We start from the raw sequence: 16,379 nt of genomic DNA, 5'->3' as shown, positions 1-16,379 counted from the left end.
ATTCTAACTTTTTCAGGTTGGAAGGGGCTGTCGATAATATGGAGTAGGGAGATGGAACTAGTTGATGTTCTAGAAGGGCTGGCCCCTCGGCATTTCAGGACTTATTCGGTCTGTTGGCTCGTTGTTTTACATGGAATAAACACCCCCTGGAAGAAGTGAGTCCTTTCCCCTGTGCCGATCTCATCTGTAAGAGGACAGCACCGAATCTCGGTGGTCAGGACAGAGCACATGAGAGTGAAGCAGATATGGGGTTAAGTTCTGGTTCCATTTCCTCCCAGCACAGTGGTGTCCAAGTTTGCCCATCATGCGCTGAGATATGAAAACTATACAGAAGATCTTTATCTCTGGGTAACTGGTCTGGCCGTCCTCATTGGCTTCATCCTTCATCTACACCTGGCTTTGTCTAGTCCAGTACACTGTCTGTCCCCTTAAGTACTCAGCCTCTCAGGTTTGCTTTGCCTGCCATCCTATCATTCTCCATCATGAATTGGCTTATTCACAGCTGGATGGTACTGTTCTCCTGTTTAACGGAAACCATCTCACAGACACCAACTTCAGGAAAAGTCACTCTGTGACTATAACGAAGCGAGAAAAATACAAGACCACTGTGCAAACCACAAAAATAATCAAACACCCCTTCTCCTGGCTACTGTGAGTGACTTGTTTCTTTACCAAATACATCCTTAGCCTTGCTGTATTCTTCCCTCCTCGTAGATAAAATTCACTAAGATACCCACTCTGAATTATTCTTGCTTCTTGACAACACCACCACCAGAGCACACCTGACTTTCCGGATGTCGCCACGTGCCTGTCCATTTGAGAGAGAAACCCCAAACATCCTCGACCTTCTTGAACCAAAGTGTCTCTCCCTGGATGCCTTAATTTGGACATTTTTATAGCCTTGCCTTAATTTGGACATTTTCATGGGGTTAGAACTGTAAACTTGTAACTTATTAAATCCCCCTTTTTAAAAGCTGTTCTGGTTCTGGTATATCGCATTCTGGCACCTTACTAACTAAACATTGGGACTGTGTACCCAGGTGTTCACCTTTCTAATTGATTGGTTTATAGGTGAGATTGAAAACTGATCTGAAAGTGATAAATGCATTGTTTAAGGACAGGGATTGGACCGTGCCCATTTATATGTTCTCCTTAAGCTCACTGTGAACATTAATAATCCTTGACTCATAAAATGGTAAATTCCCATTCAGTACAACAACCATACCAGAAGTGCAGTGTTATGGGTCTTTAGCACATATTAGATATCTGAGTTTATACTCAATAGAATACATGAAGTGCTTATCACAGTGCATGTTACCAAGTGACTCCTGTCTCCTTCCCCATCTGACCCCAGCCTCAGGTGTCCCTTCTAATTAAATTGAAATATACTTTCTAGGAGGCAAGAGAGCCCAGCTTGATTTGTAAACCTTATTTACCTTCAGCAGATCACTTAAGGCCTCATGTTTTCATTTCATCTCTTTTATGGCATAAGGGAATTGGTCCATATTACCTCTTCTCCAAAGGCTCCCTAAATCTATGATTTCAACTCGAGAGAAAAAGCATCTAGCATACTCCATCAGGACCCACGGGACCTGACAGAGGAGGGCATTTCCCATGTGAATAATCTGCTAAAGCAGCTTTCCTTAAACCATGTTCTTTGGTTGGAAAGAGTATCCTCGTACATGTGCATTCATTTCAAAACCACCAAGAATAAACCACAAGAGCCTCAAAATAATGATTATATTCATTATTTTATTGTCAAATTAGAAATAAAAATAAACTGTGAGAAGTTGCTAGGGCATACAACTTCATGAAGATTATGGAGCAATGGAGGCACCCGTTGTGGAAAGTTAAATGTGGCTTATCCTGTAGGGAGTGCAAGGGCTACAAACACAAAGGTCATTGATGGTGAGACTACTGACAGCATCAACCATCTGGAATTTGCGCACCAATGGGAGTTTTAAAATGAAAGTAATGGAGCGTTGGAACCCTGACCTCTGAGGTAGGAAGTATGGGTGAGAGAACAGAAAAAGATACCTAAATTCTCTAAAAACATGTTACTTTACAAAAAACAAGCCTATAACCAAAACATGCAGGTCATGCTCAAATTTGCTCTTGCAAGGAGACCCTCGGTTTATGATGTTTGGATACATTCTTTCTCCTGCTGGATAGCTGGGGGTGGGGGTGGGGAATAAATTATTAAGAGGGTGTTTTCCTAAGATTAAGTTCAGTTTCTTCAAAAAGAGCTCCCTGCCAAGCAATGGGAGGTTACCATACATGCTTTAAAGTTATAACACCAAAGCACTGCTCACAAATCCTCACAGTGAGCTGTGTGTGTGTGTGTGCCTGTGTGTTTCTTTGGGTGCGTGTTAATCCCCTGAACATTCACTGGAATCTATATCAGCTGTTTTGTAATTTTTCCACAAGAGGTAGACTTATGGTGTTACCATTTTTTCCATAGATTACTCTGAGACTGAGGAGCTAGTTAAGCATTTTCTTCAGATTTATCTATCACTATACAATTAAGAAATTATATCCTTTCAGACAAATTTAACTAACTTTGGAACCCTCAAATATAATGTCATGACAAAAAGCGCCCCTTAGCTTTTGTGAATATACTTTTTCCAGCAGGCTGTAACTCCAGAAAACAAAACTTTTCCCTTGAGCCTGGGAGCCTTGAGTATACCCACGATCTAAACTTGCACTTCCACCTCATCTTCTTATCAGGCAGAGGAAGCAAAAACTACAGTTCACCTGGTTCTTTAGGGATCAGATCACGGACCTCAACTGCTAGATGCAGAAAAATGCCAAACAACCACCAAGTGGAGAAAACTGAGATTTTTCTAGCGCTATGTCCGATGTTTCAAGATAGGTTTTAAGGTGGTATTAGTAATTTTCCAAGAAGGAACTAGGTGTTTTGTCCCCCCATTGCTACTAGGGCCTATTATGTAAGAATCGCTTATATAATCCAAGTCAGAAGACAATTTCATATTTTTAGCTATTTTGTTAAATACAATGCTACTCTAATTATTGCTTACTTTGTCACAAAATTTACTTAGAAGAGTTTATTTACTGAACTTTCACCACTGATTGGCCTTATTAGAAACCCCCGTGACTTAGTTTCCTTCAAGGGGAGAGTATTTTTTCTTCAGTATTAGTTTTCTTCAGTTTTGACCTGCCAAACTTTTCCACTTCGGACAAGTCTGGCTTATCACTCGTCTTTCCTAAAAGAAAAAAACAAAACATTTTTAAAAGCTTAACTGGCATAACTATGCTCAAACTAAGGACTCACACCCAAAATCCTCACACTTGCCATCAGTGTGTATTTTACTTTCTGATTTTCAATAGGAAAATACCAACAGAGATCAGAAAAGTCAGGTTTTTATTAGTATACTTTCAATTCCACATCATCACTCTGCTTCTAACAGGCAGTAGCTGCCTTTTAATCAGGATGCACAAGAAACTAACATGCTCTAGAAACCAGCAGCTAAAACGTCCGACTCTTTTAAAATGACATCAAAGGTAAAATGGAGGTGATAAAAGCCCAAGAGCAGGTAGGGATAAAAAAGAAAATTAAGGACTGGGTTGAACCAGTTAGTTATTAAGCAACTTCACTTTCTATTCAATACTTTGGGGCGGGGGCGTTTTATTACTTGGGGGTAGGGAGCCGGAAATAAAAAGCATGGCTTAAGTTGAACTAGGTTCTTTCCATTTTGACCTGACCGAAGACAGTAGACTAAAAGAGAAACAATAGGACAATAAAAGAGGGAAGGGATCTGATCAGGAAATAACTAATGACATGTCTCACAACAAGGTCCTGGTGCCACTGGCTTGTAACTGCTCTAAGAAATGAACAACTAATTAGGATCAGGCCTGGCACAAGAGCAGAACTGGACAGACCAAATACAGTTGTCTTATTGCACCACTTTCTCTGTCTCCAAAAGCAGAGGCAAGGACATGAGGCTTAGAGGTGCGTGGCCGTCCGTGGTCAGGATGAATGCCTGGTACCCCGGAAACATTCCATTTATCCCGAACTGACCATAGGACATCCTAGAAACTGGAAAGCAGAGGTCTCCTGCGCATGCCTAGCTCCACCCTCGCGGGGTAGGAGCCGTCCAGGGCCCAGAGTAGAATAGAGGCCGCCCAATCAGCTAGAGTCCTGAATATGCCTCCATCCAGTCGAGGTCACCCCAAAATCTCTGCTGAGCGATCAGACTGCAATCTGCAAAGCTAGGGAAACCAGGACCAACCTTAACGACAGGGCTGGTGCAGTGACTTTCAGGAGCAATTTGCATACATCTTTTAATGACTACCGCTGTGGGCGCCCAGCCTAATGGCTTCCAGGGGGAGGGAGAGAGGGGCGGCTTCGTCTTCGCAGCCTCGGAGCTGTAGCTACCGCGGCGGCGGGGTCGGCTCTGGGCGTCCACTCCCTCGGCCTTCCCCGCCCCACCCCCGGGGGATCCGGCTTCGGGGCGGAAGATGCGGCAGGAAGACAGAAGCACAGACTCACCCTGTGGCAGCGCAGATTTCCAAGGCCAGCCGGACACCGGCCCCTCCAGCGCGCGAAGACCCGACACACCGCACCCGCAGCCCCCGGGCGTTCGCCTCCTCTGGCTCCCGGAGGGGCCGCTGGTCCTCACCTGAAGACGTGAACACAGTTAAGAGACAACTGCCCGGTGCGTGCAGCTCCTCACTCTGCGCTAGGGTAGCGTTCCCGCGCAGAGCTCTGCAGTTATAAGTCCCGGGCGGGCACCCTGGGCAGGAACCCCGGGCCCCGCCCAGCTTTCCCTGATTGGCCGAGAGCCCGCGAGCTCGCCTCCCGGCTCTACCTGGACTTTCCTCTTGTGGGCCTCCGCCCACTCTCTCCCCAAAGCTTAAGACCTCACCCGGGCAACCGTGCTTGATGATATCATCAGGGCCCGCCTCCCAGACGCCGCTACAGCCTTCTGATTGGCCGAAGGACCGCGGGAGCACTCCCCTGCCCCTCCCCTTGCTCTGGTGCCGCCGCCTGCCTTCCCTTCATCCCACATAAACTCGTGGGCCACGCTTAATAGTATCCTCCACAATTAGCAGAGACATCTTCTCCGGTTAGTTTTGAGCGTCTGCGAACTCAGATATCCACGCTACACGCGCCGGAGTCTGGCTTTCTTGGTTCCTGTAGCCACAGCAGTAGAAGTACGCCGTGATAACCGAAAAGTCATTCGGAAGCGGTGCTCAGTATCGTCTGTGGTGTTGAAGGAAGGATGCTCATGGCAAGGGATGGGTTGTTCAGGGTCATTCACCCCCACAGGTGGACATTTCTATGATCGTGATGCTCCCTTATGTAAAAGTCAAGTTCTAACTTTTATCAGCCTCTGAACGTGGTAGCACTCATTTTAGGACAATCAGAAGAGTGTCTAACCAAAGATCATCTTTTTATTCCCAGTCCCTAGCGTTCTGCTTGGCTCACAGTCGACTCTGGATAAAACAGGTCTCTAAATGGAGGTATTAAATCCATGCTAGAGCAGAAGTTTTGAACAGCAGCACCACCATCACCTCCCTGCTAGGGAAGAAAAGTGAGGATCCTTCAATAACTTGAAAGGACTGGATGTTCAAGGTCATTTTTCTGGATACTCACTCAGAAACTTGGAGCATTAAGGTAAAATTGGGGTAGGACTATGTTTTTAGCTTGCATGCCACATTTTCCATATGGTTTATGTATAGTTATAGATCTACACAGATCAAGAATCACACTCTCCACGAGGATTTCTCACGCCCTTCCCATATTTCGCATCCACATCACGCCATTCCTTTTTCTGTGATCCTGTAGCCCTTTCTGTTGGTTTGAAAGTTTGGGATATTTTTTGGAGAAACTTTTAAAGCACAAAGATACACTCATTCAACAAATAATATTCACTGGGTACTTATAATGTCCCAGACATTAAATATGATAAACACCAGAATTTCCACCAAATTTGAAGGTTGTTAACATTTAGTTATATTTATTTTGTCTTTTTATTAAATTGTGAAGAGATTACAGAAAACTGGAGGTTTCCTTGACCCTCACTCCGTATTCTTTCACCTTTCCACTTCTGCAGGTGTAGTCCTATCCTTTTCTATCATTACAAATATATGTGATCTGTTACACAGATATATGTGATCTGTTCAAACAGTGTGTTTGATCCAGTGTTCAGGATTCCAACTGCACTCCCCACATCATCTGGGGTCAACAAGAAGCCCCACACACGCACCTCTTCCTATTCCAACATTTAAAACTGTCAACCCTAACCGCTTTGAATCCATCAGAATTCATTTGTAATATGTTTCTCTCCATTTGTGCTGGTCACCACAAGAAACCCAGGGTCCGCAGGACACCCCTCAACTCCTGCATCCTAACCTCATTAAGCCTGTGTTCACAAACAGCTCTTTAGTTTCCTTCTCTGACCCCTCCTCAACTCCTGAAACACAATATGCCTTCAGTAAATCCTCTTTATTCTCAACTCTTTTCTGAGTTCTGTCCTCCCTGCCTTCCCCTGAAGGCCACTTAAGAGGGGCAAATGATTCCCCCCCACCCCCACCATCATCGTATCACAAAGCCTGGGGGTCAGGTAAGTGTTTCCTTGTTTCCTATTGCTTCCCTTAGACGATCCCCACTCCCATCTCCCTAAAACCTTTCAGATTTTGACAGCTTGTGTCACAGCCTAATCTTCACTCTTGATATCATCTGCCAAACTCCAGTTATTCCGTCTCATTTCTTGAGGATATTAGTTCCTGGCACCCGTAGACTCTCAATAGTAGTACTCCTGCCTTAATTCTTGGTGGGTTCAAGAATGACCCCTTCAGTTCTTTGTACTTTTCTCCTCCATGACTTTGTCCTCAACCCCACCTCAGATTTTTACATGGCCATTCCCTCGGTACTGTCATTGCAATTATGGCGCCCCTCCATAATCTCAATTTCAAGCATCCCTTTTTCTGACCATTGCCTCTTCTCTTTCTAACTCATTCGTTTTGGTACTATGACCACACTATCCTTCAACCTTACCAGAATCTGTAATCAATTGATCCTATCAGCTTTTCACCATCTCTTGCTCATTTATTGTATTCTCTCCTCCTTTTCCCTAGCTCAAACATCATGTTCAGTCTTTATAATCACTCCTTTACATATACCATCCACTATTCTGTCCCTCTCTTTGTATTGTTTCCTTGGCCAATTACAGTCCTGGTTAAATTCAACTATACCTCAACATGCCTGCAACCAAACAGCTAAACGTGGCTAGAGGAAAACACACAACCACTTGACTAATCTCACTTTTAAATTCATAACCATGAACTTCAAATGGGCCATTTTTAATGCTGCCAGTTATCACCCTGAAGGTCTCCTGTCCCTTCATTTTCCAACACTTGTAACTTACTATTTCACACCTTCTCTTTCCTCAGATTATCAACAGCAACTCCTCATCCCAATTCTTAGCTTACTTACTATTTCACTAGAAAATTTAACTCATTGGAAGAGAACTTCAATAGCTGTACATCACTACATCACTTTGCCTACTTGCATCTGTTTATTTGCCCTTCCTATTGATATCATACATGAAATTTCCATACATACTCCCCTCTAAAGTCAGGTCCTCTACTTTCCTGCTAGATCTCTTCCTCTCACACCAATTTAATGATATCACTACCATCTTTCTGCCTCCCACATCATCAATGCTGGTTTATCTACTGCATAAATTCTATCAGGATGCAATCATGTTATTGCTCCTGTTCACACATATTTACTCTCATTTTGTATATATATATGCAGTCTCTTGACTCTGTATCTCCCATCTGCTAACATCCCACTTCTTTGCTCCCCTTTCGTGCAGATCTCTTTTAAGATATACATGATAAAATGCAATACCAATTAAAATACCAAAAACTTACTTTTCAGAAATAGAAAACCAATAACCAAATTTATCTGGAAGGGCAGGGTGCCCCGAATAGCTAAAAGTATCCTGAGAAAAAAAAAAAGAAGTCGGAGGTCGCATGCTACCTGACTTTGAGGCATATTATGAAGCTACGGTGATCAAAACAGCATGGTACTGGCATAAAGATAGACATATTGACCAATGGAATCAAATAGAGTGTACAGATATAGACCCTCTCATCTATGGACAATTGATCTTTGATAAGGCTGTCAAGCCAACTCACCTGGGAGAGAACAATCTCTTCAATAAAAGGTGCCTAGAGAACTGGATATCTATATGCAAAAGAATGAAAGATGACCCAAATCTCACACCCTATACAAAAGTTAACTCAAAATGGATCAAAGACCTAAACATTAGATCTAAGACCATAAAACTGTTAGAAGAAAATGCAGGGAAATATCTTATAAATCTTATACTTGGAGGCAGTTTCCTAGACCTTACACCCAAAGCAAGAGCACTGAAGAAAGAAAGAAAGAAATGGATCTCTCCTCAAAATTAAACACTTTTGCGCATCAAAGAACTTCATCAAGAAAGTAGAAAGACAGCTTACACAATGGGAGACAATATTTGGAAATGACATATCAGTTAAAGATCTAGTATCCAGAATTTATAAAGAGAATGTTTACCTCAACAACAAAAGGACAACCAACCCAATTACAAAATGGGAAAAAGACTTGAACAGACACTTCTCAGAAGAGGAAATACAAGTGGTCAAAAGGCACATGAAGAGATGCTCAACTTCCCGGGCTATTAGAGAAATGCTAATCAAAACAACAATGAGATATCATCTCACACCCACCAGAATGGACATTATCAATGAAACAGAAAGTGAAAAGTGCCAGAGAGGATGTGGAGAAAGAGGCACACTTATCCACTCTTGGTGGGAATGTTAAATGGTACAACCACTGCGGAAGGCAGTTTGGCGGTTACTCAAAAAGCTAAATATAGAATTGCCATATGACCCGGCAATACCATTGGTAGATACCTACTCAGAGGACATGAGGGCAAGGACACAAATGGACATTTGCACACCAATATTTATAGCAATATTATTTACAATGGCCAAGAGATGGAAACAGCCAAAATGTCCATCAACAGACGAGTGGCTAAACAAACTGTGGTATATATATACGATGGAATATTATGCAGCTGTAAGACAGAATAAAGTTATGAACTATGTAACAACATGGATGGACCTTAAGGACGTTATGCTGAGTGAGATTAGCTAGAAACAAAAGGACAAATACTGGATGGTCTCACTGATATGAAATGACATTATTGAATAAACTTGGAGAATTTCATTGGTAACAGAGACCATCAGGGATAGAAATAGGGTAAGATATTGGGTAATTGGAGCTGAAGGGATACAGATTGTGCAACAGGACTGAATATAAAAACTCAGAAATGGACAGCACAATACTACCTAAATGTAATACAATTATGTTAAAACACTGAATGAAACTGAATGTGAGAATGATAGAGGGAGGAGGACTGGGGGCACAAGTGAAATCAGAAAGAAAGATAGACGATAAAGACTGAGATGGTATAATCTAAGAATGCCTAGAGTGTATAATGATAGTGACTAAATGTACAAATTTTAAAAATGTTTTTGCATGAGGAAGAACAAAGGAATGTCATTACTTCAGGATGCTGAAGATAGATGGTAATTAGTATTTTAAAATTTCAATTTATGTGTGAGACTAAAGCAAAAAATGTTTATTTGGTACAAAATTTATATTTTGACTAGTGCATTTCCTAATATAACTTATGTGGACAGCTTAATTGAACACCATAAGTACATGGAACCTTGAATAGGACATGAGATTTTGTTGGTTTGTCCAGAATGATGCCTCAATAAATCCCAGAGTGCTTTGAACAATGAATAAAAAAATATTTGCAAAGTCCCCTTCAGGGAATGGTGAGAACGGGGAAAAATTCAACTTCCCCAAGTTGAATTCTTAATATTCTCACAAGCAGTGTGGACAACGAAAGCTATAGACTGAGCCCCCAGTCTTGGGATTTGTTCATATGAAACTTAACCCCACAAAGGTTAGGTCAAACCTACTTAAAATTAGGCCTAAGGGTCACCCCCAAGAGAACTCTTTAGTTGCTCAGATGTGGCCTCTCTCTCCAGCCTCACCACCCTCCCCCTGTCTACATGGGACATGACTCCCAGGGGTGTGAACCTTCCTGGCAACGTGGGACAGGAATCCTGGAATGAGCTGAGACACAGCATCAAGGGATTGAGAAAAACCCTAGAATGAGCTGAGACTCAGCATCAAGGGATTGACAAAACCTCAACCAAAAGGGAGAAGAGTGAAATGAGACAAAGTGTCAATGGCTGAGAGATTCCAAACAGATTCGAGAGGCTATCGGAGGTTATTCTTACACATTGAGTAGATGTCACCTTGTTATTGAAGATGTAATGGAGAGGCTGAAGGGAAATGCCTGAAAATGTAGAGCTATGTTCCAGTAGCCATGTTTCTTGAAGATGATTGTGTAATGATATAACTTTCACAATGTGACTGTGTGATTGTGAAAACCATGCGTCTGATGCTCCTTTTATGTACCTTGTCAACAGATGAGTAGAACATATGGAATAAAAATAAATAATAGGGGGAACAAATGTTAAAAGAAATTTAGTTTGAAATGCTAGTGATCAATGAAAGGGAGGGGTAAGGGGTATCGTATGTATACATTTTTTTTCTGTTTTCATTTTATTTCTTTTTCTGAACAGATGCAAATGTTCCAAGAAATGATCATGATGATGAATATGCAACTATGTGATGATATTGTGAATTACTGATTATATATGTAGAACGGAATGATCAAAATAGGAATGTTTGGGTTTTTGGTGTTTTTTGGTATTTAAAAAATAAAATAAAAAATTATTTTAAAAATACACATGATAAGTTTCAATACACAGTATGAAGCATCATTTGAACAAGTGTTCTTGGTCTAAGATCACAGTCCCCAGTCCTTCTACCCACATCAATCTGGTATCAAGAAGAAGTCCCAGACAACCATTCTTCTCTACCAGCTTACCGTCTCTGCCTGCTCTCCTCCTTACTCATTCTGCTCCACTGTGGTCTCTCTGCTTTTCCTCAAACAAACCAGGCTCACTGTTGCCTATGACATTTGTAATGTCTTTTCCATTGGTCAGGAACTTTTTTTACCCCAGTCATCCATTTGGATTACTCTCTTGTCCCCTTGTAACTGTTGTCTCTATTCGCTTCATATTCTCTCTTCTCTTGTCTCTCTCTTTCTCTCTCTGTCTCGCCCCCTCCCTCCCTCCCTCCTTCCCTCCCTCCTTCCCTCCCCTCCCCAATTGTGGTAACATATATACAAAATAAAAATTCTCATTTTAACCACTTTCAAACATAAAATTCAGTAGCATTAATTAAATTTACAATATTGTACTATCATTCCCATCATGCATTACCAAAATGTTTATATTATCCCCAAAAGAAACTCTGCATCCATTAAGCATTGATACCCTCCTCCCCTATACCTGGTTTACCCTATACTCTACTTTCTAGCTCTATAAATTTGCACATTCCTGTTATTTCATATAGGCAAAATCACACAATATATGTCCTTTTGTGTCTGGTTTATTTCAATCAACATCATGTCTTTGATGTTCATCCATGTGGCATGTATTAGAGCTTCATTCCATTTTGCAGCTTAATTTTCCATTCTATGTCAATATATATGGTATATATATTTTCTATATCCATTCATCTATTGATGAATGCTTGGATTGCTCGAATTTTTTGGAAGTGGGATTGCCAAATCGTATGGTAATTCTATGTTTATATTGTTAAGGAACTGCCAAACTGTTTTTCCATGGCAGCTGTACCATTTTACATTCCCACTAACAATGTATAAGGGTTCCTATTTCTCTGCATCTTTGCAACACTTATCTTCTGTTTTATTTTTAAATAATAATTGTCTTTCTACTAGGTGTGAAGTGGTATCTCATTGTGATTTTGATTTGCATCTCTCTGATGGTTATAGATACTGAGCATCTTTTCATGTGCTTAATGTCCATTTACATATCATGTTTTGGAGAGATGTCTTTTCAAGTCTTTTGCCCATTTTTGTGATTGGCTTGCTTGTCTTTTTGTTCTTGAGTTGCAGGAGTTCTTTATGTATCCTGGATATTAAAATCTGTTCAAGTATATGATTTCCAAATATTTTCTCCCATTCTGTAGGTTGTCTTTTCACTTTCTTGGCAATATCGTTTGTTGCACAAAAGTTTTAAATTTTGATCAATTCCCATTTATGTTTTTTCTTTTGTTGCTTGTGATTTTGGTATAAAGTCTAAGAATCATTTGCCCAATATAAGGTCCTGAAGATATTTCCTTATGTTTTCTTTTAAGAGTGTTATCATTTTAGCTCTTATATTTATGTCATTGATCCATATTGAGTTCATTGTTTTACATGATATGAGGTGTAGGGGTCCGTTTTCATTAATTTGTCTGGGATATTCAGTTTTCCTAGCACAATTTGTTAAGAGACACTTCTTTTCTCATTCAACGGACTTGGCACCATTTGTCAAAAATCAGTTGCCACATTTAAACAATCCAAATACAGGGAGCTCAGAATAAGAATGAGGGCCTTTAATCCTGTAAAACTTAATGTAATTCCTGGTTACATCCCAGAGTATATTAAGCAGAAAATCAAAAAGTATTGACAGATCAAGTCATGATTAAGGTAATTTAGAATACAGGGGTAAGAAAGACATTGTCTGTATTTTAGATCCTCATCTATTCTTTGAGACCAAACGAAAAAAGGTTTATTTTGTCTAGAACCTAAATTTTCTGTAGCACATAATCTAACTCAACCTGTCTGCATAGATCATATAAACACAGGAATCCAAATACAGGAAACCCAGGATAAGAATGAGGGCCTTTAATCGTTGTAGCTTAATGCAATGCAATGCTTGAATAAATCCCAGCATATATTAAGCAGATAATCAAAAGTATTGGCAAGGACCCTTGAGGGTTGGGAGAAAAATATGGAACTATAAAACTTTACCACTGTGGAATCCCCTAATACTGTGTCAAATATTAGGGACACCCAAATCAATAGGCCAAGCCCTTGATCTTGAGTCTTGCTCTTGTGAAGTTTATGTATGTAGGAGAGAAGCTTAGCTTATCTATAGGAATGCCTAAGAGTTACTTCCGGAGGACCTCTTTATTTGCTCAGATGAGACCTCTCTCTCTCTCTAAGCCCAACTCTGCAAGTGAAATCATTACCCTCCTCCCTACATGGGACATGACATCCAGGGGTCAAAGTCTCCCTGGCAGTGTGGGAAAAAACTCCCAGGGATGAGCCTTGCCTTGGCAAATGCCATCCTAACCAAAAAGGGGGAAAGAAGTGTAACAAATAAGGTATAAATGGCTTAGAGAGTTCAAATAGAGTTGAGAGGCTACTCTGGAGGTCACTTGTATTCAAGCTTCAGTTAGACATTTCTACCTATCATAGCTTCCCAAACCCAACCAAAACCATTCCTGCCAATCCTGAAGAATGCCTAAGGAGTTATGTAAGAATCCACAAAGATTCCAGCAATTAGGATGTCTTTCCAGAAACTTACAACCTCCAAATGGGCCACTGGACTGGATAAGTCCTGAAATGCAGAGGGACCAGCCTCCCCAGGATGTCAGCTAGTTATATCCCTCTATCTCACATTATCGACAACCTCTTCCAACATGAAAAAGTTAGAATGGGCATAGTCCAGATACTCCTAAAGAATGAGAGAAAGATCAAAGGTGATGGTGGAGTTATACAGAGAAAGTAGGGTTTAACAAAAGAGTATGATTGCTGAATCATTATATTGATACTTCTTTTAGTCTCCAGTATCTTAGAGCAACTTGAAGCAAAAACCAGTTTTAAAACTGTGGCATTGTAACTCATATCAAACTCTGAAATCTGTTCTACAACTAATTGTTGCGATGTGCTTTGAAATTTATTGCTTTTATGTACATGCTATTTTTCACACAAATAAAGAAGTTGATTGTGATGGTTAATGTACAGCTATATGATGATATTGTGAACCTTGATTGTATACTTTGGTGATTACATGGTGTGTGAATCTATAATATATATCAGTAAAAAATAAATAATTGAAAATAAAAAAATTTCAAAGCAGAAAAAAAAAGTTGGCCATCCCTGAATAATATATGTGAATGTGATTAATTGGGGGCATTTTAGGTAATATGTATGCTACCAGAATAAAAATTAAAAGATAAAACATAGGACTGTATACACAGTGAACCCTGTTGTGCTGGTTAGAAATTGGCGTACCCCAGAAAAGCCATGTTCTTTAATTCTCATTCAATATTTTTGGGTGGGGCCTTTTTAATTAAGTTGTTTTTATGGAGATATGACCCACCAAGTTGTGGGTAGGACATTCATTAGGTGGTTTCCATGGAGATATATCTCCACCCATTTAGGGTGGAGTTGCTTACTGGAATCCTTTGAAAGGGAACCATTTTGAAAAGAGCTTCAAAGGTGACAGAGCCAACAAGAGACCCAGATCTTCGAAAATGCAAAGCCCAGTAGAGTTTGCCATGTGACTGCCCATGAGATGCTAAGCAAGTCAGAACCTGGAGAGAGCCAAGGGAAGCCAAGAGATGAAACCCAGTCTTGGAGAAGTAAAGTGAGGAACCCCCACAGGAAACAGAGGCTAAAAGCAATGGAGCCCAGAAGCAAGGAACCAGCAGATGACAGCCACATGCCTTCACAGCTGACAGAGATGTTCCAGATGGAATCAACCTTTCTTGTGTTAAAGTGACCTCTTTTTGGTGCCTTAATTTGGACATCTTCACAGCCTTAGAACTTTAAACTTCTAACTTAATAAATAAACTTTATAAAAGCCATTTTATTTCTGGTATATTGCATTCCAGCAACTTTAGTAAACCAAAACAAATTTTCATACCAGAAGTGAGGTGCTGCTGCAGTTTGCAAATACCAAACATGTTGGAATGGCTTTTTAAATGGATAAGGGGAAGATTCTGGAAGAGTTGTGAGGATCTTGATAGAGAAGGCCTAGAATTCTTTGAAGAGACTATTGGTAGTAATGTGGACTCTAAAGATACCTCTGATGAGGCTTTAGACAGAAATGAGGTCTGTGTCATTGCAAACTGGAAGGAGGGCGACCCTTGTTTTAAAATGGCAGATAATTTGGCCAAATTGAATACTGCTGTTGGATGGAAGTTAGAATTTAAAGGCGACAGCTGAGGATACTTAGCTGAGGAAATTTCCAAACTAAATGGGGAAAATGCAACCTGGCTTCTCCATGCAGCTTATAATAAAATGTGGCAGGAAAGACATTGTCCTAGTTCGCAAGCTGCTGGAATGCAATATACCAGGAGCAGAATGGCTTTTAAAAAGGGGAATTTAATATGTTGCTCGTTTATAATTCTAAGGCCAAGAAAATGTCCCAATTAAAACAAGTCTATAGACATGTCCGATCTAAGGCATCCAAGGAAAGATACCTTGATTAAAGAAGGCCAATGAAGTTCAGAGTTTCTCTCTCAAGTGAAAAGACACATGGCAAACACAGAGTTTCTCTCTCATCTGGAAAGGCACCTGGCAAACACATTCAGCGTTTCTCTCTCAGCTGGAAGGGCACATGGTGAACATGGCATCATCGGCTAGTTTCCTCTCCAGCTCCCCAAGAGGCATTTTCCTTCTTCATCTCTGAAAGTTGCTGGTTGGTGGATTCTCTGCTCCATCGTTCTGCAGCAGTCTCCTTCTCTGTCATCATTCTCTGCTCTCTCAGAATCTGCCGTCATTCTCTTTTATAGGATTCCAGTAAACTAATCAAGTTCCACATAGAATGGGTGGAGACATGTCTCCATCTAATCGAGTTTAATACCCATTCTTGATTGAGTCACATTTCCGTGGAAATAACCCAATCAAGTTTCCAACCTATGGTACTGAATAGGGATCAAGAAAAACCATTGCTCTCACAAGATTGTTGAGGATTAAAACATGGCTTTTCTAGGGTACATAAATCCTTTCAAACTGGCACAGAGATAATCTGAGAACTGAACTCCTGGGTATAAGAAACCATTCATTGCTATTCTTGAAAATTCTGGGCTTCCAGAAAGTGAGACCCTAGTGACTAGGACCCCACATGCGGATTTAACCAAACATGGAAGCAGTCAGCCATTACAGGACAAACAAAGATTGGAGATGACATAAACAAGAAAGAATGTGTGGTAAGTCCTATTTTCTGGTGGTTATGATTCCTGCATCCTGCATAGAAAACTGACAAAAGTATTGTGGGATCTGCCTGAACAGAACCACTGCCAGTCTGCACTAAAAGGGGCATAAAAGGGACAAATTGAATTTAAAAATTACTTCAGAGGCAGAACCATGGAAATCAAGGTCTGAAGCCAAGAAATCTCAGGCCAGAGGAGT

The 16,379-nt window shown here is 40.8% G+C and overlaps 1 long non-coding RNA gene across 2 annotated transcripts; it reads right to left on the bottom strand.

Annotated features, from left to right (window-relative positions):
• Window positions 1-2,849: 2,849 nt before the first annotated feature.
• On the bottom strand, window positions 2,850-6,468 carry LOC143670287 (uncharacterized). Of its 2 annotated transcripts, none has more exons than XR_013169317.1 (3): window positions 4,830-6,462; window positions 4,511-4,640; window positions 2,850-3,224 (listed from the first exon to the last, which is right to left on the bottom strand). It is a non-coding gene; the product is annotated as an uncharacterized LOC143670287 (long non-coding RNA). The 2 variants fall into 2 exon arrangements; XR_013169316.1 differs by lacking the exon at window positions 2,850-3,224 and adding an exon at window positions 3,250-4,230 and having other exon boundaries at window positions 4,830-6,468.
• Between the last annotated feature and the right edge of the window lie 9,911 nt (window positions 6,469-16,379).

The sequence above is a fragment of the Tamandua tetradactyla genome, chromosome X (genome assembly GCF_023851605.1).
Source record: "Tamandua tetradactyla isolate mTamTet1 chromosome X, mTamTet1.pri, whole genome shotgun sequence".
In the NCBI taxonomy this organism is placed as follows: Eukaryota; Metazoa; Chordata; class Mammalia; order Pilosa; family Myrmecophagidae; genus Tamandua; species Tamandua tetradactyla.
The sequence above is the reverse complement of the archived record's forward strand: the minus strand, read 5'-3'. Positions and strand labels throughout refer to the sequence as shown.